Consider the following 24325-nt stretch of genomic DNA (forward strand, 5'->3'; position numbering starts at 1 on the left):
GAGAGGGGGTGAAGGGAGGGCGGGGGTAAGGGGAAAAAATGAGAACCAAGATCTGTCATGTAGAGGTACAAGATCCCAACAATGAATGTAACTGTACTGTATCCCTAAATGTACCAATAAACTCCATTAAAGCTAAAAAAAAAACAAACGAAAAAAAACATTTTTAAAAACACAACAACATATGTCCCTGGATAGCGAGAATAAATATTAACGTCAGACACAAATGATGATCCAGAGGTTGGAGACTTGCTTCAACTTCATGCTCTGGTGTGATAAGGATTATGGATTCCTGAGAGTGGAGAAAGAATACAGAACATTATGACGAGCATGGGTCTTGGAACCAGAGACAGCCTCTTTCAGGCTGAAGGTAGCCTCTTCTAGAAGTGTGGCCGTGGGAGTCAATTAAAATCGCTGGATTTCCTTGTCCATATTATACAGACACTAAACATTTCCTCGTATGTATTTTGACTGAATTAAATACAATCATGATGGTAACATTTTTATTCAGTTATGAAAAATTCTAATCAAATAGACATAATAGGTATCTTACATCCTGGTTTTCCTAAAACACTCTAATTGATACCTGTTATACCAGCATAATTGTTCTTGTTGCTGTTTCACCGCCAAAAGTATTGTTGTTTGAACAATAAATTATTTGCTTCTTTTACTATAGCTATTCTTTTTCGAAAACTTAAAATTTGCCATTGCTACATTCAAGTTCTGTTAACTGATTCTATCTTTACAACTCTTATTAAGTAGATATTTCCACTATTTCATTTTAAAATAAAAAATTAATGTACATAGAAATGAGGTACTGTATCCTGGGGATTTGAACGCAGGCATTGGTTTAACTGTCTAGAATTTTATTACTCAGTTATATATTTGGGCAGCATTGAGTACTTGCTGAAACATAGCAAACTAAAGATAAGAATAGAAATGAGAAGAGAAGAGAAAGAAGAACATAGAGGAATCCAGGGTCCACCTCCCTGATCTGGGTGCCACCCCCATTCCCTTATTTCCATAGTTATAGTTTCTGAAGTTTGAAGCTTGAATTGAAGTTTGATGACGTCCCAATGGCTTTTAATTCAATAGTAAGCCTCCCACCGACTCCAGTTCCTACCCTTTTCCTTTATGACATGACACTGATATTGTTTACACTGTCAAACAATCTGGGTTCATCTGTGTGCTCCAGAGAAGGTTTAGTTTATGCATCTGGGGAAGAAATTCCACTTGAGCCTTCTCTACCGTTCTGCCTTCTAAAGGCATCACCTAAGGGCGATAAAATGCCCCTGTGCGCCATTACTGTTGACTCAAACTCCATTACATGATTTAAGGAGAATCCATCACATTTCCCCATCACAAAGATATATTTATTTCTGTTTGTAATTAATAAATAAAAATTGATAGACACCTCTGACTATAAAGAATATTTTACTTCCCCCCAAATTTCTTTTGTTGCTTTAGTGCCCAGTTATGGTTCTCCCCAAATGAATTCTATTGTGCTTGTGAAGTTTGTAAATAGTGGTTTCCTAACTCTATGCCTCCAACATGTATTGGTTGACATTCTTTGACAGATGACGTCCTTTGATAAAGGAAATCCCACTCACCTTTCTCCTCCCTTCCCATGTATATCAGAGTTTACTTATTTGTTCGAGGTTCAGTGTGTTGAATCCATTAATGGTTTTATTCATTTTGCCACCCAAATGTACCAGAATTTGGCCAGAGATAGCTATCAAGCTGGCTTTGGGCGGGGGCTCATTTTATATGTTCTTTATTTTCTGAACATCTCCTTCCTTTCTGGTGCAATCAGTTGTTTCCTCAACCTTTTCTTTTACTCAGCCTTGTAATGACCACGTTTATAAGATAACCTCATTGGGGAAGGCTAGTTAGAAACCAAAATGTAGATGCTCAGTGCTACTGAGATATCTTTGTTCCAGATGCTTTCATTGAACAAAACATGTGTGGTTGCATTAGATGTGAATTACTATAATAACGCGTATATACATATGAATTACATATAGATGATAAAGCACAGATGCACATGTATTGTGGAAATAGCAAGAGTTCATATTACTAACTAGAATTACAATCTGACGCCACGGGATTCTTCCCTATGTTCCCCAAATCCTTACTGTTATTTCCCTTCACCCACAGTTCTGGTTGCTTACAATATCGAAATAGTTCCTAATTTCCTGATTCCCACAACACACAAAATACAATTTTGGAATTACTATGCAGTAAGTACCATTAATAGTAACTAATCGAGTAAGTAAAAAATCACAGCTTTTTTGACTCTTTACAAGACTCAGAGTTTTGAAGTTACTTAAATGAGTTTTTTTTCCCCCTGTCCTGCTTATGTGTCTTTTATACGTAAGGCTCTTTTGTTTCTTTTTGTGTGTATGTTTAGGAGGTTTGATCTGTCTTCGTTAAGTTTTTTAAATCAGCGAAACTTTAGGAGGGCAAAAAATGTAAAAATTCTAGTAAAAGTTATACTGATAGAAATGTTTCCCCCTCTCCTAGTCCTTCTGTTCTAACACTGCCTAATCCCTTGTGGATAACCTGTTTCATAGCTTTGGGCTCAGCCTTCTCACCTTCTTATGTTTCTTTTTGTAATCATACACTTGGGCTCTTCTTTCTCCTTCTCCATATAAAACATAGCACACTACACATACTCTTTTGCATGTTGTTTTTCGAGATACATCCTGGAAGTCACTGTATTAGTTTCTAGCATCCTTCCCCCTCTCTACAATTGAGCAGACGCTTGCTTTGGGGTAAACGTACCATAATTTATTCAAACAATCTCTCATGTTTGGCCCTTTGCATTTTTTTCTGAAAATTTGCAATAGATTTTAATACAATAGTACAGTGACTTCATATTTTTAAATAATGACTTTTTAATGGTAAGTAGAATATGCTAGACAAAAGGTAAATGCAAGTGTAGTTTTATTAGATATGACCCAATTCCACTTCAATAGGCGTAATCAGTTTATATTTCCCCTAGTATTGTATTAGATTCTCACAGCCTCAACAATAGGAGTGTGTGATCAAACTTTCGATTTTTTGCCAAATTGGTCAATGAGGTGGAAAATCTTTCCATATGTTTAGAGGCCATCTCTCTCTCTCTCTCGCTCAATGTTTAAGGAGTTCTGTAGATAGTATGAATACTAGCCTGTCATTTGAGACATACCTTGCAAATATTTTCTTCTAGTTTGTCATCTGCTTTTTGAATTTGACATTTGCCATTCACGCAAATTTTATTTTAGATATTTAAATTCATCTCTGTTTAACTATAGATCAACTGGATTTTGAGTCATAGTTTGAAATCTGCCTTTCTTGTATCAGATTCTAAAGGGTTTACTCACCAACTCAGCTTGTGTAGTTTTACGTTGTATATTTAGATCTCTCATGCATGTAGAGTTTGTCTTTAAGTATGGTGTGAGGCATGAACCCAACTGTATGCAAATGGATGTCTAGTTGTCATTCCTTTTATTAAAATACACACATCAGTCCCAGATGACCTGAGAGTTTTTAATATGGTACTAGATATATAAATTAAATCACTTTTTCACAATAACTCTTCAGTGCCGGTTGCTATTGTTATCTTAATATTCCAAAAACACAGTTGTTATTATAGAACATTTACCCTACCCCAAATAACAACACCAAACTCATCAATATGTGACAGTTTTAAAATTAACTATAAAGTTTAAGCTTCCTGCTGCTTCTTGCAATATGGCAAACAGGTATTCCGGGAAAAAAACTGAATTTAAAACATGTAGAAATTCTGGATAAGATTCAACAGGCAGCACTGATAATACATTGCTAAGTTTAAAAGAAAATAAGCTAAATCCTTTAAAGGCAAAATGAGACTAGATTGAGGAACAAGACAGGAAGCAAAAATGGAGACATTTTCCAATATCAGGAAACCAAATGCCAGAGACCTTGACTCTTGCAGGACAGTGGAAGCTCAACTCTGATCCCCAAAAGACCCTTCCTCATTTCTGTGTACCCTCAGTGAAAGAATAGAATTTTGAAAAATTATCTTTTGGCAAACTGAACTCATAGGGAACTGTCAGTCTCTCTGGGGCTAGCCAATCTCAATCCTTACAGTACAGAAATGCTTGAGTAGTATAAGTATTTCAAGGTACATGTGAAAATAAGCCAGATTTCTAGTATTTTTAAAACTGTGGTGAACTAATTTAATAGAAAACTACAGCATTAGAAATAAATAGCATTATCATCAGCATAAAAAAACCTCTCATACATAAAGAGAAGCAAAAAAGCAGATACAGATATGTTTTTTATTTTAAATACACAGCAATAGCTACTTAGTGTAATTATGAGGATACTTAAGGAATTATAAATAGAAAATTCCTTGTGTTTTACTACAGAAGTGGAGGAGAAAGGTGAAATTGAGAAGTATGTGAACTTTTTAAAGTTTTAATAGTATTTTTTTCTTAATTCTTAGCATTTGTTGGCACCTTATGTTCATTTATTAGCTCTTCAAAGAGTTGATGGCCACCTTCTGCATGGCAGGTGACATTCAAAGCAATCGGTACGTCCCCTAACAAAACAGATAAAGAATGGCTGCCTTTGTATATCTTGTGTTCTAAAGGGAGAATTTTACAATTTTTAAATATTATCAGCAAGGAAGGAAATTCACAGACTACTAACTAGTTATGAGGAAATCGCAGCAGTATAAGGGGGATTAGCAAGAGAGGAGGTCAAGGGCACCCTCATCTCACATAATCTCGGCCGGGAAGGCTCTTTGAGGCAGCGTTTGAGCAAAAGCTTAAAGGAAATAAGGAAGTATAAACCATGTGGAAGGGAAGACAATTTAGCAGGTGCAGCAGCAGTGCCAAGGCCTAAGGCTGAGCATCCCTGAGTGTTTATGGGTTAATTGGCACAGGACAAGTGAGGGAGGGAGCAGCCGAAAGGGAAGCCAGAAATTTCAAGGGAGGTAATGGGAGACGTTCTCGAGCCCCAAAGGCAGGCTGTAAGGCCCGTGGCTTTTACTCAGAATGAAATGGACAGCTTCAAAGCCGAGAATTGAGCATTTTAAACCTGCTTCTTAAAGTACCCACCCAACTGAGTTGCGAAGGATGGAGTGCAGGGGCAAAGCTCTCTGCAGGATCGCCAGGCACAAGGCTTCTGCAGTGCACCAGGCAAGGGACAGTGACAACTGGATGGGGGCTCTCCGATGAGAGGAGGTGAGGAGTAGTTGGATTCTAGTCTTCATTTGGGGACAACAGGACTTTCTTTCTTTCTTTCTTTCTTTCTTTCTTTCTTTCTTTCTTTCTTTCTTTCTTTCTTTCCTTTCTTTTGTTCTTTCTCATTAAGTTTAGTGGTACTTTTTAGGTATACAGCACAGTTACATTCATCATTGGGATCTTGCTTCTAATTTTCTTCCCCCATGCCCCTGCCCTCTCTGCAGCCCTCCACCCTCCCCTATTTTCAAAGACTTTGTTTCCCATTTTTCCTTTTCTCATATTTTTTCTTTTCCCGTCTTACCTTTCCCCTCCCCTTCCCACTTCCACTTCCCCTTTAGCCCTTTTCTTCCTATTTCTCATTATCAATTATACAATTTGAACCTTATTTATACTTTTAGTTTTTCACACCAGAGAAACTATTTGGTATTTACTCAAGTGTGTCCTATTTATTTCACTTAAGAGTGTGGCCTCAATATGCATCCATTTAGCTATAAATGTCTTTGGTTTCTCATTCTTGACGGCTGAGTAGTACTCCATATTATAGAAAAGCCACATCTTCTTTATCCAGTCTTCAGTTAATGGGCAATGGGGCTGTTTCCAAGTTTCCAACAGGATTTCTGCTCAGGCAACACAGTCTGAGGGGAAGAAGAATTCAGGATTCGGAAGACCAACAGATCTTTTCTCTGTGCACATTAATGTCTCCTGACTGCAACCTTGCATAAAGACACCAGTCAGATGGAATTGGACCCAGACGTGCAATCTCATTTTACCTTAAATTCTTATTTCTAAATATGGCAATGCCCTGTGGTATTAGGCGTACGCCTTAAATATGGATGAGGAGGCACAATGAAGATTATTTTTCCAGTACTGGAGGTTGACACCACAGCCTTCTCACATCATCAGCTCTGTTTTGAGACAGGGCCTCTCTAAGTTGTGCAGGCTATATCCAAATCTGCCGTTCTCCTGCTTCAGCCTCTCAGAGTGCCAGGATTACAAGCAAGCACCACCGCACCCAAGCACAGTTAAGCTCTTATCAAGGGATAAATAGGTTTGGGGGCAGAAGAATAGGGAGTTTAGTTTCACACATGTTAAATCAATGTATCTTGGAGATCCGTGTGGAGGTTTTGAATAAGCAGTATAACACTTAGGTGTAGATTTCAGGGAAGACCTAGTAACTAATGATCCAAATTTTAGTGCACTCAGCAGAAGAACTTTAAAACCGAGAGACTCGACATGACATCAGAGGAATGCAAATAAGCAGAAAAGAAAAGAAGAGCCAAAATCGGCCCCAAAAGAAAGTCACCAGTGATGAGCAGGAATGCTCTAAAGAGAATTGAATAAAGATTCTGAGGAAGAGAAGAAAATGCAAAATGCTAGATGAAAAAAATAAACAGCAAGGAGGTAATGGATTTCTCAATAAGTGTTCCTGATAGGTCAAGTAAAACGAGGTCTAAGACCGGATGACTCAGTTTGTCATTGTGAGCCTCGCTGGTACAACCAGCAAAGTGGCACAGGTCTGAGACCCGAGGGGAGAGGGCTTAAGAGAACACAGTAAAAGAAAATGCATCACAGTAAAGATGGTCGCTCCAAGAGAGTTTGTCTGAAAGCGAAGCTGAGAACAAGATAACAGCTAATGAGGCCTATGGGGCAAAGGAAAAGTTGTCTTTGTAAGAAAAATAGCTTGTTTGTGAGCTGTTGTGAAAGAACACATCGTGAGGGAGAAATTGATGGCGTAGAGGAGAGAGAGAGCAGTTCTAGAGCTGTGAACACAAGAGAATGAGGGACAAGGAGATCTAGGAGAAGAATTATTCTTTAGATAGAAGGAGTGAGAGTAATAATGGGCATCAAGTAATGCTAAATTCCTCTTATACTAAACTTGGGGATTTGTAATGATGGGTGGCAGAAATCATGAGACTCTTTCTCTTGACATCCTGTGTTCGTGTTACTTTATATCCCTTCCTATACTTTAGACCTCTTAAGACTGAGAAAATTGAGCAATAATGAAGGGAAAAAAAATGTGGAAATGTGACATTTTAGAAAAGAATGTGGATATGCCATTATTCTTGGGCAGCAAGTTTTTGTTCTATAGAAAAATATCATCATAACCTCAGTTCAAGATAGCCTTCAGGAACAAAAATGCGTCAACTGATATCTCCATATAATTGTTGACCTAGCAACTGCTGTTCTTGCTTTAATAAATATTGTCTCATTTTTGAAACTTATTTGCTTAAATAAAAGCTGCTGCTAGGAGGTTTATAGGTTAATTATGCCTATTCACACACAAAAAAATGTTTGTTTTAAATTTGTTGCTAAAAATTTCTGGGTTTAGTAGCAAAATTATTTCAACATGAAAATGCTCTTTACCATTTGTAGCTTGAGGGCTGATAGAGATACTAATGCCTTGCAGATTTGCCTATACTATCCCACCTTAAATCATATTTTTTCTGTAGCATTTTATGCTGGTGTATTTGACACAATCTGATATTGAAAGAAGAATGCTTGAGCATCAAGGTAAAGTTCTCCCTTCAGTATTAACATTAGTGTGGAACAATAGAATATCCTAATCTGAAAGGAACTCTAGTCCATGATCATACATGCCAAAAACTTTGTTTTATACATTCAGTGAGCTTAAATAACAAAATACAGCACTCTATCAGCTTGCACTAAGAAACTCCCATGCTAACATTAATAGTTGTCTGAGCTTTAAAAATGGGGAAATAAAGCAACATTGGACTAATAATGCCGTGCAATCTACCGGATATTATAAATACCAAATGTTCTATCCCTAAACAGAAAAAAACGAGAATTTTGTTCCATGGCTATGGAATGTTATATGCACTTTGGATCTCCTTAGGGTCCATTTTTATCCTGAGATAATGAAAGCTTTGCATGAGTAACCTGGGACAGACTATAGTCTTTTCAAACTAACTTTTTCTTACTGCCAAATAAATCTCTTTTAAATATGTTCTCTGTAAGGCAATCATGACATCCATTGGCCAACTGGATCTGGGGTTATGCCTGGATACTTTCCACATTGCACGTGGTTGTCAATTTGAATTGTGTATCAACTACCCATCATATTTGGCACATCTGTACTTAACATTGGCATTAATTTTACCCTATTGTTCTAATTGCAGTACTTTGATGTAATGACACCATTCAATTCACAGATGGTACTGGTGGGGGGTTTTCCCAAAAAAATATAATGTAATTTTAATTTGGAATGTGAGAATGCCAAAAATAAGAGCTTCACTGATTAAGTTATCTGAGCCCACTAAACAGTTGAACACTTGAACTAAATATGAAAAACTGTAAAAGAGAGCAGCAGGTTTCAACACCAACCTCCTGAAAGTGGTTTTTTCCCTTCATTATAGTCTTTGGGGCTCCTAAAACTTGTCTGTTCATAAAGAAACTTTGACATACTTAAGTTAGATAAAAATCTGTATTTTCACCTAAAATCAAGGCATTCTTTTTTAAAAAGGGAGCCTCTGCTGGTTTGGTAGGCTTGCAATTTGAAAGGTCATCATTTCATTTAAATTACTAAATTTAAAAAGTAAGATGTCATCATATATATGTATATATGACTATCATTCTCATAACTTTCTATGAGCTCATGAATAATATTTATCGCAATGTGAATGTTATAGAATCAAATCAGATGATAATTGATTAACTTTCCTAAGGTCACAGGACCCTTTGTGGATGGAGGAATGACTACAATACAAATCTTTATTTATCAGTTGAAAGTATTTTAAGAGACATTGCATACTCTATTAAGCAAAAAATGCCTTCATGTTTTGACAAGAAACAGACCACCTTTCCATAAGAAGAGGGATGGACAAGTATATGAGTAGACTATTATAATTAGCCTTGGAACAGCGTAGAGGGAGCATTGAATCATGAGACAATTCATTTTAGTCAACTGACTAGAATAAAAATAGAAGCTGGAGAAAGTCATGGAGGGTATCAAAGACATTTCATTGCAATGTTAGTGATAAAAAGCAAAGGGTTCTGCTACAAAACATCAATTCACTTAAAATATGGGAAGCTAGATGCCAGTGAGCTGGGTATGTTTGATAAAGTGAGGGAGTGGTGGGCCTCACTGATTTCATTTTCAGAAGTAGACTTTCATTGGAACAAAGGATTCCAATGATAAAGTAACCCCTGGGGAAGGCCTCAGGTGCCTAACCCCTGCCTTCCCCCAGGGCTGCAGCTGGGCCCCATGAGAAAGTACTATGTGCGGAAGCCCAAGGAGTCATTGTTTATAATGAATGTTTATTAAACACAATATCACAAGCAGTCCTTCTTTGGTGTGGAGCGGAGCAAGTCCTTCTCCTAGATTGAAGATTGAGTGGTTTTTGTTTAATGATGGCCTAAAAAAGCTGGATTAATTGGTGTCATGTGTTGATTGTACTGGAATTTCATTCCCTTGGCCCAGAGAGAAGTAAGGACTACATACGATTTGCAAGCAACCTTTTAGGTAAAAGATGTCAGGAAAAAGCCTAGATTTGACAAACATCACAGGATTGTTCCAGAGTATGATGCCTTGAAGTTTTGTCTTTGTGGAATAAGAATTTCAAGAGTGAGAGCTTCCTCATTTTCTTTTGCTAAAAACAGAAGTTTGAGCTTTCTGTCATAAAATTCATAGCTTGAGATAGTGTGGGAAATTCTTTTAAATATACAACATTCTTAAGGCTATTGATCACCATAACACCTTGCCCCCTACCAAGGGTCATGGGAAGCCCAGCCCATTAAAATAGCCAATTTATGTTACTAACCAGAGGCCATGTGTACTGTGTAGAGGAGGTGGCCTGAGAGGGTGTGGAGTTATTAAGGAGTGCTGACCTAAAGGAAACGTACTTTTGGAGCTATTGTCTCCATTCTGTTCAGCCTCTTTCTTTCAAACCCTTTCTCCAGTTTGCATAAGGAACATTAGTAGTTATTTCTTCAAAAGGCGCTCACCTGAAAAAAGTTGTATGAAGGTCTGTGTTAAATTTTCAGTATTTTTTGTGGAATTTCAACATCCACAAATTTGCATTACCCTTCTGCAGTAATCCGTATTAAAATGTTATCTTACCCTTGATGTTTCTGTAGCATGTCTTTTTTTTTTTTTTTTTTTTTTTTTTTTTTTTTTTTTTTTTTTTTAGCTGGGGATCGAACTCGGGTCCTTGCGCTTGCAAGGCAGGCAGTCTGTAGCACGTCTTGAGTGGTAAACTATATTAAGAGGTTAGTTAGAAGCCTGTCAGGAGGAAGTCTCCAGACTCCCTACTTCATAGTGACTTTTCAAATTGTTAAATATTCATATATGCAGTAGGCCACATGTTAAGCTCATTGCAGAAAGGATAGAAAAGGAGAGAGGGGTGGGGGAGAGATAGGCAGTCATATAGAAAGGATAAGAAACTTAAACGTATGCCCGACTCTCCTCTTAGTTTCCAACAAACCTCTTAATTTTAGACAGGCATCCTTTCTGACTCGGTAAACAAAGTTAAGGTGCCACTTTCCACTGGTGTTTTCACCACGTCTTTGTATCATTACCTAGAGCTTATTTTCTTTCCACTACAACATCTCCATTTCATTTAGGGTCAGTTGCTTCCAGATCTCTCTTACCATAAATTTTTAAGAAATTTTTTCTCTTTGAGTATACATTTGTCTTTTACATTATATTTGTATGTGTGTGTACACAAACTTCCTCGTTTGCTGCCAAAAGTTATTACATTTTAGTCAGTTTTTGGAAGCTTGTGCAGCTGTTAGTTAAAGTGGCCATTACAAGATGATTTCACTTATAATTTTAGAATAACATACTGCAAATTTAAAAAGATCTACACCTGTGTTTACCTAGGTACTATAACTGATTCTAAGGAAATCCAGATGAGACCCAGGTGCCCAACTCACTTTGTTGCAATGTTTACATTTTGCACGAAATATGTTTATGCCTCATATTTCTAGTTACACAGTCATAATTATGATGAACAGCATTTCTATACATCTCTCTGGGAAGGAGAATTCCTTTTCTTTCATGAAGCAGAAGTACAAAATTGACTTATTGTCACAGCAATTTTTCAAGCTTGTTGGATAAAAAATCCAGAGCGTTAGTCTTCAGTGTTCAGTCCAAGTCTAGTTTTGAGACAGCCAAAGTTGTAAAACATCTTTCAAATTCAATGTGTGTATAAGATAAAAATAAAATATTAGCACATCAAAATGTGGAAGTTTGATCAGATGAACTCAGAAATATTATCATAGAGAAAGTATGGATTTTAAATTGACAATATTAAATATTTGCGTAAGTAACATGTAGCATTTGATTTTTTAAATTTTGCAACACAGAGATATACAGTATCTGAGTATTTGATCCATTACCTTTCTGATATTGTCATTTGCTCTTCATCGCGGTAAGAACTGAGAAATTCTAAAATGATGTCTTCTAGCTGGCAAGTTCTGGTTATGAGATGATCAGATTTTACAAATTCGGGTGGGTTTTAATTACTATTCTAATGTTAAGTCTAGATTCATAATATTCAGAATATTAGATTTTCTGGATAACCTAAAACATGTTTGCCAAACTAATACAAGGTTGACCTCACTGTCTGGGTCAGCCTACTGTCTCTATAGGTGCTAAAATAAAAAATATTTTTTAGTCATCCTTCATCTGACCAGTTGTTCATTTCGACCTAGCCTACAGTTTCCTTTGATCAAAATGTGATATAAGTATCAAGATGAGAAAGTATTTGTAATAGGTCTGTGGGTTAGGCTGTTGATTAGCCTGCGCATTTTCTGCTAACTTTGAATTAAAAGTCCTCATCCTCAGTTTTACAGGTTCATGATATTGATTTCTAAGCTCATCCATATAATAAGGACCTTCCACACACGCAAGAATACCTTTAAAACCACTCAATTCAACATGCAATGTTTGCAATGATCTGAAATAACCCACTAGACTGATAGTATGACTGTATTATTTTTCTGTCATCACTTTTAAGTGGTATTCCTGTCCTGAGACTCAAGAAAACATTTTAACAATTTTATATTTGTGTGTCTGTGTGTGTGTGAATAACCCTGAATCTGTGTTCAGCCTCTAAGCTTCTTTTCAGAAAATATCTAACTACATAAGTTGTAATACAAGTGAACTAAGACTACTCAAATAATTTCCTTATAATTTCATTTATATATTAAAATGACTATTATATGTGATTTTTTCTAATGAAGTTTAAAGTAATATGAATTCAGAATATTCACTAATATTCACAGAATATTCCTTTAAAAATGGAACAAGACTTAAAATACAAATGGTTTATGAGATCATATCTTTTATGATGATCTTTCTTCATTCAAAAGGTGGTACAGTATATAAATATGCAAAAACCATGATTAGATTGCTATTTTGTCATAATGCCAACCCACTGTCCTATGCTTTAATGTTTTATTTTCATCAATCAAATGTTCCGAGAAATATGAGTGTGATTCTCTCAAATTTGGAACAGAATGTATGATATAAATCAATTAGAATAAGATAAATATGGTTTAAATGAGTATCAATAGACTCTAATTTGTGTCCTGAAAAATGGGGAGTCACTTATCATTTTTGAGTAGCTAATATGTTCTAGATATTAAGCTAAACATTTTACATATTTTTACTCAAGCAAATCATATATAATATCATATAATTCCCATTTTTGTAATTAAGAAACATAAACTTTAGAGTTGGAGCAACTTTTCATGCTTTTTAAAGATGCACATACTTTTGAACTTGCTTGGAGTTGATTTTATGCAAGCATCTCTCAATTATGAGAGATCACATTCAGCTTTTGGGGAGAAGACAATTTAAAGGTATATAACAAATTTCCCACATACCTCATTTTCAACTTCTCACACATACATTATTTAAATCTATATGTCATGAATGCATATTGAGGATATACTCCAAAGTGAAATAAGTCACACATGTGTAAATACCGAAACGTTTCTCTGGTGTGAATAAAGTATAATAGTACATAAGATCCTAATGAGATAATTGACAATGTGAAATAAGAAGAAAAGGGCTAAAGGTATAGGGAAAATGGGAAGGTTAGGGGAAAGGTAATAAGGAAAAGGGAAAAAATGTGAGAAAATGAAAAATGGAAATAAAATGTTTGTAAATGGGGAGGGGAGGAGGGGGTGAAGGGAGGGCAGGGATAAGGGGAAAAAATGAGAACCAAGACCTGTCATGTAAAGGTACAAGATCCCAATAATGAATGTAACTGTACTGTATACCTAAAATGTACCAATAAACTCAATGAGAGAAAAAAAATCCATAGGTCAAACGGCATCGAACGGAAGGAAAAATAAGTTAATGTTCTTAATATAATCACTAATGGACTTTTTAATTAGCCTAAAACTCTCTCAAACTAGAGTTCATTTTTGCTTTATGATGGACAATAGGTGAAACACCTTTTCTTTCACTGATATTTTACTGACTGTATTGCAGGTCTATGTAGCCTGCTAGTGAAAGCCACATTGCACACACAAGCGACAACATGCAAGGAACTTTTTTTTTAGGTAACTTTATCCCTTCGTTATGCAATTCAGATATCCATCGTGATGGTGCAGGCTTTCTGTGTGCCCTGCATGGATCGCCCATTGCCATGGTTTGGATCTTGAGGGTCCCCCAAAGGACACGTGTCAGAAGCTCGGTCCCCAGCTTCACGTCACTGGGACAGGGTGGAAATGCGGGGCCAAGTAGGGGGTCTTTGGATTACCCAGAGCATAGCTTTGAAGGGGACAGCGGGAACCCCGCCTATTCCTCTTCACTGTTTTGCTCTCTGGCTGTAGGAGGAGCCATTTTTCTCTACCATGTGGTCCTGCAGCAACGTGCTTCCCCATCACGGGCCTAAAAGTAACAGGGCCAATTAATCAGGGGCTGAAACCTCCAAAACGTTGAGCCAAAATAATCCTTTTCTTTTTATAAGTTGATTATCGCATGCATTTGTTTAGTAACAAAATCCATGTGAAGCTATTGCTCTGTTTATTGGATATGCTCTACTGTCAAAGACCTGAGTGTGGAAATAGACCACAGACATCAAATGAAAATAAGAGGGAAGAAACAGATCATCTCTAATACTTCCTGTCATTTCTAAAAGACAGGCATTCCTTAATGCCACCTCCAAGATAATTCACTATACACCATAAAAATTATAATTAGGACTGTTTAACCAGAAACGTGACTTTACGGTATAAGAGGAAAAGAAAAGCTACCAATTATGGAACACCTACTATGAGACAAGAGCTATGCTATCTGCCAGGGGTTGGCAAACTTTTTCTGTAAAGCAAATTATTTTAGACATTGCAAGCTATATGGTCTCTTTAGCAACTACTCAGCCCTGCCATGATAGCTTGCGGGCAGGATTCATACAAAACACGTAAATGACGGCACAGCTGTGTTCCAGTAACATTTTTGTTATAAAATTCAGCCCAACAGTGGCAAGCATTTGGCTTGCAAGCCATAGTTTGCCGGCACAATCTAAATGCTACGTACATTATCTATAGCCATGAGAACAAATAGCAAAGAAAGAGGTGATTAAACTTATTCATTCTATAGATGGAGAAACTGGGACTAATGGGGAACGCAGAACTGACCACCAGTAATACGGTCAAAGGCATTTAATGCAGAAAACTAATGTATAGTGTGTCAGAAGTGCTAAGAAGTCAAACATGGCATGGTGAGTCAACCCTAAGATAGCAACAGAAGGAAGTTGTACTATCCAGAAGGGGGGCGGCATTAGTACATCCCAGGAGCTGTACAACATGGGCACAGTAGAAAGGATTGTGCAGAGAGCTGGGATTCTGGGAAAGATAAAACCCCTTTGATGAGCCAGCAGAGAGGGGAAGAGACACCCTGGTACTCTCCAGTTTCCACCACAGTTGATCCTAGAAGGACAGTAGTTTGCAGATATAGCCTCCTGAGGTACAGCTGAGTAGGGAGTTGATCCGGGAGAACAGAAAAATGTGATAGGAATATATCACAGGAACATTTTCATGATTTTTCTGTATCTGTCTCCTTCAACAGCTATGTGCTTCTGCTGAGCAGTAGGATAACTAGGGTTTGCCTCATCTTTTCTTCTCACATTGTACAAATCTTATATATCTTAGACTCAAAACAAAACTGAAAATCTTTAGCTTCGCTCTACAGCACTCAGTACAAGAGTTATCTTATTTCTATAAATAATTAAAATAGTGATAACTCTATCCACATTACTGTGGTAATTCTGCTAATTTGAAAATTTTTTATTTCACAATGTTGAACAAAACATATGTGCTTACCAAAAAATTTGTGTCTGATTTTCCTGAGCTAATTTGTCTAAAAATTTACATAGGCTGCATGTACACTAAGCCATTCCAATTTCATTTGACTATGAAGTTGGTTGATTTTGATTCCTCATAAATCTTAGTTTCACAAGATTATTTTCAGGATAGATAGTGAAAGAGTCCTGAATAGTTTGGCAAACTTAATAGTATCTACATACATTGCTCAAATGATTTCTTACCTCATTGTTTGCTAAAGTCCCTTCCAACATGTGCAGGCTGTGTGATAGCTGACGAAATGATTAACTTTAACTTTCCAGGGAGCTGCAAAAAGGCAAGATGGACAATAAATTGAAATATCCCCAAATTATTATTTACTCCAAGTTTCTCTACCCTATTGAGTAGTTTTTCCAGTTACATTTCAACATGGAAGTTTTTCATCACCCAAAGATTCAGCATTGGGATAAATAACATTCTGACTATACCAGGCAAATCAGTGAGAGTTCTTAAAGAGATGGCAAAGAAAGCTGTGGTGTCATACAAAGGAGGGGTTCGTTCTCAGGAAAAAAGAGGCACCAGGATTTTGTAGGGTGTACAGAATGTAGAAGTCTGTCACTTAAGTTTAGGTGTCATTAAAAATATACAATCTGAATTCAGTTTGAATTCTGAGCAATTGCAGATGGAGAGACTGAGAGCTCTCTGCAATTGGAACTCAAGATTGTGCAATTAAAAGGAAAAAAAAGGATCGCTGCTATGCAAACTGACATGGGAAACCGAGAAGATGTCCAGAGGAAAATGCCAACCTTATGTCCTGAGGGAAGATATTTGTCTTAGGGACACTCACCTGAGAACTATATTCACCCTTTCCCAGGGTGGGGAAGTTCGCCACAACCATGGCCTTTGAAATTTGCAAGCAGCTGTATATTTATCTCCCTTTAGTGTCCTGCATAATAAGAATTTAGTTCTCATCTCAGATACTGTCTGCTTCTCTTCTGAGTGAAGACCCTGAAATTTTCCCTCAGTCCTGAATTAAAAGAAGAAATCTAATTGCGATGGAAGGATGATATTTGTTGGTGTCCAACTGGCAACTGCTCTTGAGTTTCTGTGCCCAGTGTGAGCCCATCATGGGAGCTTAATAATGTGGTTGGTCAGTGCAGCAGCTCTGGATGCACGGGTTTGAATCCTGTTTTGCCCCTATCTGCCTGCAGGGAGTTAATTCAAGTTACTGATTATCTGTGTACCCCAGTTCTGTCATGCACAAATGAAGATGATAATATTACCTTCCCATGTTGGTGTGGTGAGGGTTAACCAAGTAAAATATTCTGATACTCTGCTTCCCAAACCCTGGTGTATTTTTTTTTTAATCATCTGAGATTCTTTTTCTAAGTGTAAATTTTCTTTCAGGAAGCATGGCTGTAACTCTGACTGTTTAGTTCTAGATCGTGCTGAATCACACTTAAAGTAGCAAGAGTTTCATAAAAGGGCCTGGCAAGTAGTAAGAGTTAAATGATGTGTTATTATTATTCTACAGCATCCACTCGAGAATGGTAGCTTAATATAGCTCTTCCTTGTGTGAATATCACATGCTCCATAAATTAAGTAACAAATAATATCTTTGTGAGCAATTTTCTCTTCCTTTACTGGCCTGTCTTACTAGTCCCTGGCTAAGTTGTTTTGTTTCTCTTTTCTGAGCCTTCTTTTTCTCCACCACTTCCTACAGGAGTCTTTATTTTTCTCAATTATTATAGAACGTATTTTCAATTAACCCTTTGCAAACTGACCAGGTATCACTTCTTGACAGCTTGTCTACTGTGTTAATCTTATTCTCTTCAAATAGAGTATTAAATATTTAAAAATATTTTACAGTAAAATCTTGGTTTGCAAGCATAATTTGTTCCAGAATTATGCTTGTAATCCAAAACACTTGTACATCAAAGGGAATTTCCCTATAAGAAATCATGAAAACTCAGGTGATTCTTTCCATAACCCAAAAATATTCATATAAAAATGATTGTAGTACTGCATGTAATATAATTCAAAATAATAAAGAAAATACAAAATATAAAGAAAAATAATCTACATTTACCTTTGAAAGTGTTCATGGCTGAGGTGAGGGAGACGAGAGAAGAGGTTTATCATGTAGGACGACTTTCACCATCACTAACAGAATCACTGCTATCTATTCTTTCTCTTTTTGTGCACCTTTAACAAGATACCTATCCAATGACACTTGATTTTGCCTCTTTGGAGGATTTCGTGGACATGTGACACTGCATTGTCATTAAACACATTCGTCATTCACATGGCTACTGTTTTATTCTGGTGGTGCTTTTCTACAAAATTTTGAACTGTGTCCCACATTTTGCACATTTTCTTAATTTCACTTGAAGGGAAGGATTCTGCTGCCTTCCCTGCTCCTCCTGTGCAGGTGAGATCTTCTCCATAGCCTCTTGGTGTTGGGAGATGAACACCCACAATCCTGCAGCTGCACGCAGGGGGAGTGATCGTGTGATGTTTGGTATCACACACTACTTGTATTGCAAGATGTCGCTTGTTTATCAAATTAAAATGTATTAGAAATGCTTGCTTATCTTGTGGTACAGTCACAGAACAAGTTATTCACAGTCAAAGTACTGTACTTTTTTTGCCCCCAGATATTCTTGGTATGGCTTGTAAACAAGTTGTTCTTATCATCCTGTTTGACTATTTCTGTCTGCTAAACTTTCTGTGTCTTCCGGTATGTGTCTCTGCTGCCTTACTTATGGTACTGGTTAGATGGTTTTAGTGAAGATTCTTTTGATTTGAGTGGAATTTTTTCTGCTACTTTCAGTGGAAGAGATTTAAAGTTTTGGAAGGAAGCATAAAGATGTAGACTCCAGAGTCATAGAAACCTAGGTTTGGAATTCATCTTCCTGGAATCCATACTTTTTTAGCAAGATAACTAGGCTTTCTGTCCCTGAAGTTCCTCACTGACTAAATAAGAGTAAATAATAATGTTTGGAGAGATGTTCTGAATTTGATACAAAAGAAGTGATCAATGAATCTGAGCTATTCTTGAAGAAGACCATTTTTTTCATATTTTGTAAAGTCAATGTGAAGCTCACGATTGTAGAGATATTCCACAAACACCATCCAAGTCAGTCATTCTTTGCTACATTACCAAGCTTCTTTTCCACAGAGATTCATCCCAAAACATATAATTAATAGACAAATGAGGACTGGTTGAACAGCAAAGAGATTGAGTGGTTAGCAGAACATAGGCACCCTGAGTTGAATATGAAGGTGTGCAGAGAGATTCATGCCCTAATTTTACAATAATTCCATGAGACAGTTATTACATTATTTTATTCTGAAAAGTTATTTTTATTCCATTTTGTAAAGGATCAAGATTATTAAAATTCTTTGTCGCAAATATTGGTCAATCAAAAAACTGAGAGGAGGTAAAAAAAAATGAAGGATGACAGTAAGGAGGCTGGGAAAGAGTGAGATTTCAGACACCAGTTGCAAGGAAGAGATAAATAAGCAGTCAGGTGAATATCTTTAGAGGGAGGAGAAATGAGCAAAACCTGACCTTCATGTAACCTTTAATATATTTAGAGAAAGAGAATTTGAGAAATGAAGTACATCTCAGCAGTACTTTAAGTCAAGAACTGAAATTAGTTTACTAAACTTTAAAGCTGCAGGACGTGTTCATATGAAGTAGAAACCACAATTTCACACTCTAGAATCTAGTACATTGTTGACAAAACAAGTTCCTTATAGGATCAGACACACTGCTCACCACCAACTGTACTGTATCCAAGATGTCTTTATTGTGTTAGAAAATCATCCATTTCTCATTGAATGACTCGGACTTCACCATAAGTAAAACAAGAATATTTGAAAGATAAATGGACACAGTAACACGTGGGTCCTAAAGCTGTTTTATTTCTTCATATTGATTTAAACAATAAAAACTATATGAACTCTGCCAACATAATCCAATGGTTACATTCATTAAAGCGCTCAAAATATCAATCTAAAAATTTTGGGGGTAAAAATATCTAAAGGAGGAACACACTTTTCATTTGAAACAATAAGAAACTAAATCAATAATGGTGGTATAATTTAACCTAAGGAAAAAATAATTAAACTCTAAGCAAGTTTTTTCACTCTAAAAAAATTGGCCTCACGAAAAAAAAATTTTCAGTGTTAGATGCCACATAATGTTCTGCAATATTTGTACTATTTATGGTGATGTCATTTTATGTATAATAATGCAAGAGGTGAGGTGGGACATGAGTTGGTTGAAAATCTTTACATATTTGCCATTGGGTCAGCTAGGTATTGCTACAAAAAATTACATAAATAAGTAAACTGTAGTAAAAGTGTTTATTTATATATGTCTCTGGGTCGATGGGAAGTTCACTAGTCTAGGCGAGACGAGGCTGCTGCTTCTTCAAATTTGGCTTGGTTGATTGTTGCGGTTTCTACTAACACATGTACAGAAGGTTTTACTTTGTATTTATTCTTGGGCAGCCCTGTTGAAAGGGCACTGGCTAGCAAAGACTTACCCCTCTTAGGGTAATGGCAGAAAGTACAAGAGGACAAGTAGAAATAGCCAAGGCCTCTCCTGGGGTCAGCACACCTTCAATGCTACCTTATTCTGTTAGCCACAGGAATAAAACACTAGAAGAACAGCACAGTCACATGACAAATGGCATGGGTGTAGGAAGGGCTTTTAATTGGGGCCTTTTATGCAGCTCGTCACCAGAACTGTCCTCACATCAAACAATATCATAGTTAACAGGGAGGATGACAAGGGATAACTACAGATTTACGAAAAAATTGAATAGGTAACGTAATGGAAATGGTCAGACTGGAGGAAGGTATAGTTCAAGAAGTGTATACAATATACTGGTGAGGAGAAAGGGTAAGGTGAAGTCTCAGCACAGCGAAGTAAAGAATGATCCAGTGAATATCAGTTCTAAGCCTTGTTTCAAAAGCAAGAATAGTAAAATTGAATTTAGAAAAGCGTCTATTTTATTAGTAAAATCTTTAAATCTAGTTTTTCTTTTTCTTCCCGGTAATTCCTTTCTCTTCCTCTTTCAAACAAGAAGAAAAAAATAATGAAATGTTGAGGTGACGCTCCCTGCTTTCATGTGATTGTATGTATAATATATATCACATATATGGATGTATATACACATGAATGTTAAAGACTTAAGGGTGCACTATTGGATCATCATCTGCCATCGAGTGTTATGTTGGTATAACCACCACAGTTGGAAGACGCCGAGCGTCAGGGAGAGGATTGGATGGTGTATGATGTATGAAGTAAGGTGTGGACTTAGCCTATCGCTTTTCCCTCTTCCTTTGGGACTGTGAACTGAGAGAAACAATCTCAGCTAACATTTAGCTAGGTGAAGGGACTCTTTAAAATTGGGATGGTAACATTTTGAGAGTTTTCCATGAAGTTCAAATTCCTCGAAGCCTTCCTTCCTTGCAAAAGCAGCCCACGCTCTGCAATCTACATTCAATTTACCTTTGCCTAAAGAACCTGTAGTAATTGCCCGTGCAGTTGTGGTCTTGAGAACTGCTGATCCTCCCCATCACCCACGCTTACTGCTTCTCATTAACTCTACATTCAAATCTAAGCAAGAGACAAAAAGGAGGATTATAGTTAGAAAAAAGTACCACAAAGACAGAGAATTTCAAGATTTTGCCAATTATTCCAGGATATGTGGATGCACAGGGCCAGAGCAATAAACTGGATGCTTAGACTGCTGAATGATCATAGTGGCTCCAGACTGCTGTAAGTGAACATTCTACTGACGCCTTAGTTGATCTCTCAGAGCAAACTAAGTCACAGCCCCTCACACTGTTCTCATCCAAAGCCACCCCATAGATAGGATAAAAAGAGAGGCCAGATCTCCTTGAGGAAAGACCCTGCTTTACTGCCAGAAATATATATATATATTTCTCTAAGCCTTACCCTACAAAGGCAGTCATGCACTAGATAAAACAAGGGAAATACCTAAATTTTCAAAGACTATTGTCAATGAATCTAAACAGTATTAAACCTCTGGGACTCCAAATACTGCTATGGTTTACTATCCTACCAGAGTGGGGAGTGAGGGAGGTCAAATAATGAATGGATTTACAGCTCAGATTTATTCCCATCCAGCAAGGTAACAATTAAAAATATATCTTCCAGAAGCCACTGGGCCCGACAAAGACAAGGAGCATAACAAAAAGACATCAGTGGGACATCAAATGGCTACATAACCAGGTATCCTTGTCAAGAGCACTGTCAAACACAAATCATACATGTGTAGGGAACAAAAAGGCCATTACAATTGATATAAATTACACTATCTGACTTCACGTCTTGTATCTATGTTAGGGTTCTCCCTCTTCTTTTGCTTATATTTGTGGCTTTGTGATGAACTGACAGTAAAGAAACGCAATCCAGTCCTGATTCGTGCATAATTCAGCTCAATATGTTGTTGCAAGCCAAACTAGACTGCTAACTCGTCAGGGTCCCGGTGATGGGTGTCCTCAAAAGCAGCGATGAGGTGAAATTCTCCCAGATTCAAGGAACACATCCGGTTACCACCTTGATCTGGAGACGGAAATGTCCTGCAGTACAAATATTAATAGGGCTTCTAGATGGTCAAACATCCTGACTTGTTTTTCAGTTCAGAAGAGACAAAATTTGAGGACCAGAAGAACAGAACTCTGCTGAAAATTTATTGTGGTAGACATGTGGGAAGGAATCCAGCCTGTATATTTTTCAAGATATCCCAGGGAGCATAGGTTGAATGGAAGCTATTGCATAACCAGGTAGTTAAAATGATTCAAGGAGTCTGTGTGTGGTCACTCCTGTACATACACAAAGATTCTAAGAACCAAAAAGCCATGGTGGTAAGGAGAGAGGCTAAGCATGTGTTCAACAGCACAGACTTTTCATTCAGCAAAGCTGATGAATGTACTGCTTTTTATGAGTATCTGACTTGTCATAGTGATAGCCCTTGATTTACACCAGCCAGTCACTTAGTAGAAAGTCAATTATATCAGACCTTCTGTTCTTTAAGAAATGATTCCAATATTAATATTAACTTGAGATCTTTTTGTGGGTTTGTTTTCCTACCTACCACTAGGACCATCACAGCCAGTGTCATCATTAAAGGACTCACAACTTGTGGTTTATCGTGACAAGTTTCTTCATAACATGTCTGATCAAGAGACACAGTCGACACTGAGAGAGGCATAACAATGGATAACACAAACTTGGGTCTACTTGTCCTAAAATAAACCTCATCACCAGAAACCATGAGCTAATTAAAAGTACAGCTAAGATGCCAATTTAGAAACGATATCCCGTGGGCTAAGGCTCTTTTCAAGATGAAGCCAAGCATATAATGAGGGATAGATGACACAGGGGTTTGGAATCTTTGCAAAGCCCTTTCTGAGTGAAGCTGAAAGCCATTAAAAAGTTTTGAAAAAAATAATATTGCCTGACTCATGCTGTAGAGAGCCGCTCTCTGAAAATGAGGCAAGTGCACAGCACGAATGACCAGGTGGGTGACCTGTGTGGAGATCAGGAGAACAAATGAAGACAATTTGGAGCAGTTCAGAACCAGTGCAGGTGGTGATAAGAGACTGGATTTTGGCAACAATCTGATGATAAAATTGTAACATTTTTCTTTCTATTAGTTATATTTATTTATTGGACATTTTATCATGTAGAAGGATAATATGCCTACTTACCTTGCAATTTTCCAAAGAATTTGTTTCACCGTAATAAGAAATGGAAGCCAAATGAAGAAAGCAGTTTTGGTACTTACTTTTACTTGGTCAACAGATTCAAATCTTCAGATTTAGAATCTCTAGAGTAAGAGACACATAGGCTCTCAGATGACGTTGTGTTTTTGTCTGTGGAAGTCTCTGTAACACCGTGAGTCTGTTTTAATCTTTCTTTAGGAGATGAGATTTGTGTCAAATCACCTGAAACCTGACATTTTTAATGGTTTCTCTTAAATTATGTTAAGTTCTTCCATTCAAGTGGCTTGTGATTGTTTTGGACTGAACTACATACCCCCAAAATTCATATGTTGAAGCCACAACGTGACTGTGTTTGGATATAAGGTCTTTAATGAGCTAATGAAAGTTAAATGAGATTATGAAAGTGAAACCTTAATGCAATAGTATTAGCATCCAAGAGAAAGAAGCTAGGCATGGTGCCACACACGTGTGATTCTAGCACTCTGGGAGGCTGAGGCAGGAGTATCACAGTTTCGTACCCAGCCTGGGCAACTTTTCTTATCACTGAAGATTTGGTGCAAATAACATTCCTGAAGAAGGCTTTCTTCTCTTGGCATGATAAGTTAAGCTCACCAAGTCTCATTGTCCCATTACCATATTGTATTTCCTTCTTAATATTTCTCAACCTAATTTTACCTTACATATTTGTCTTCTTTTTTACTTTTGTATCTCCCATTAAAATATAAATTCTGTGTGACCTTCTTTTCCTGCTCCCCGTTGTATCTCTAACACCTAGAAAACCTCTTAGAGATTCAATAAATGTATAAGAGAAGTATTTTTTGGAACTTGACTGCAAGAAATCTTAGAACCAAATTCATGGCCCACAATAGGACCTATATTTTGCAAACGGACCTCAATTCATCCAACATTTCTTCCTTTATTTTCTTTTAGCATTATCTCATCATGTTATACACATAAAGTTATAAGACACTATATATGCAAAAAAAACAAAAATCAAAGCTTAAACCCCCCAAATTTCCCTCCAAATATATTTATAATGAAACTGGAGTGCACCACTTAATGACTATTTTTAC

At 37.0% G+C, this 24325-nt stretch overlaps 1 long non-coding RNA gene across 1 annotated transcript; it reads left to right on the forward strand.

Annotated features, from left to right (window-relative positions):
- The first annotated feature begins 366 nt into the window (after positions 1-366).
- LOC104856171 lies at positions 367-22845 on the forward strand. The gene is made up of 4 exons (XR_778573.1): positions 367-455; positions 2155-2237; positions 21682-21756; positions 22628-22845. It is a non-coding gene; the product is annotated as an uncharacterized LOC104856171 (long non-coding RNA).
- Positions 22846-24325: the final 1480 nt, after the last annotated feature.

The sequence above is a fragment of the Fukomys damarensis genome, unplaced genomic scaffold, assembly GCF_012274545.1.
Source record: "Fukomys damarensis isolate Sample0158 unplaced genomic scaffold, DMR_v1.0_HiC HiC_scaffold_19, whole genome shotgun sequence".
Lineage (NCBI taxonomy): Eukaryota > Metazoa > Chordata > Mammalia > Rodentia > Bathyergidae > Fukomys > Fukomys damarensis.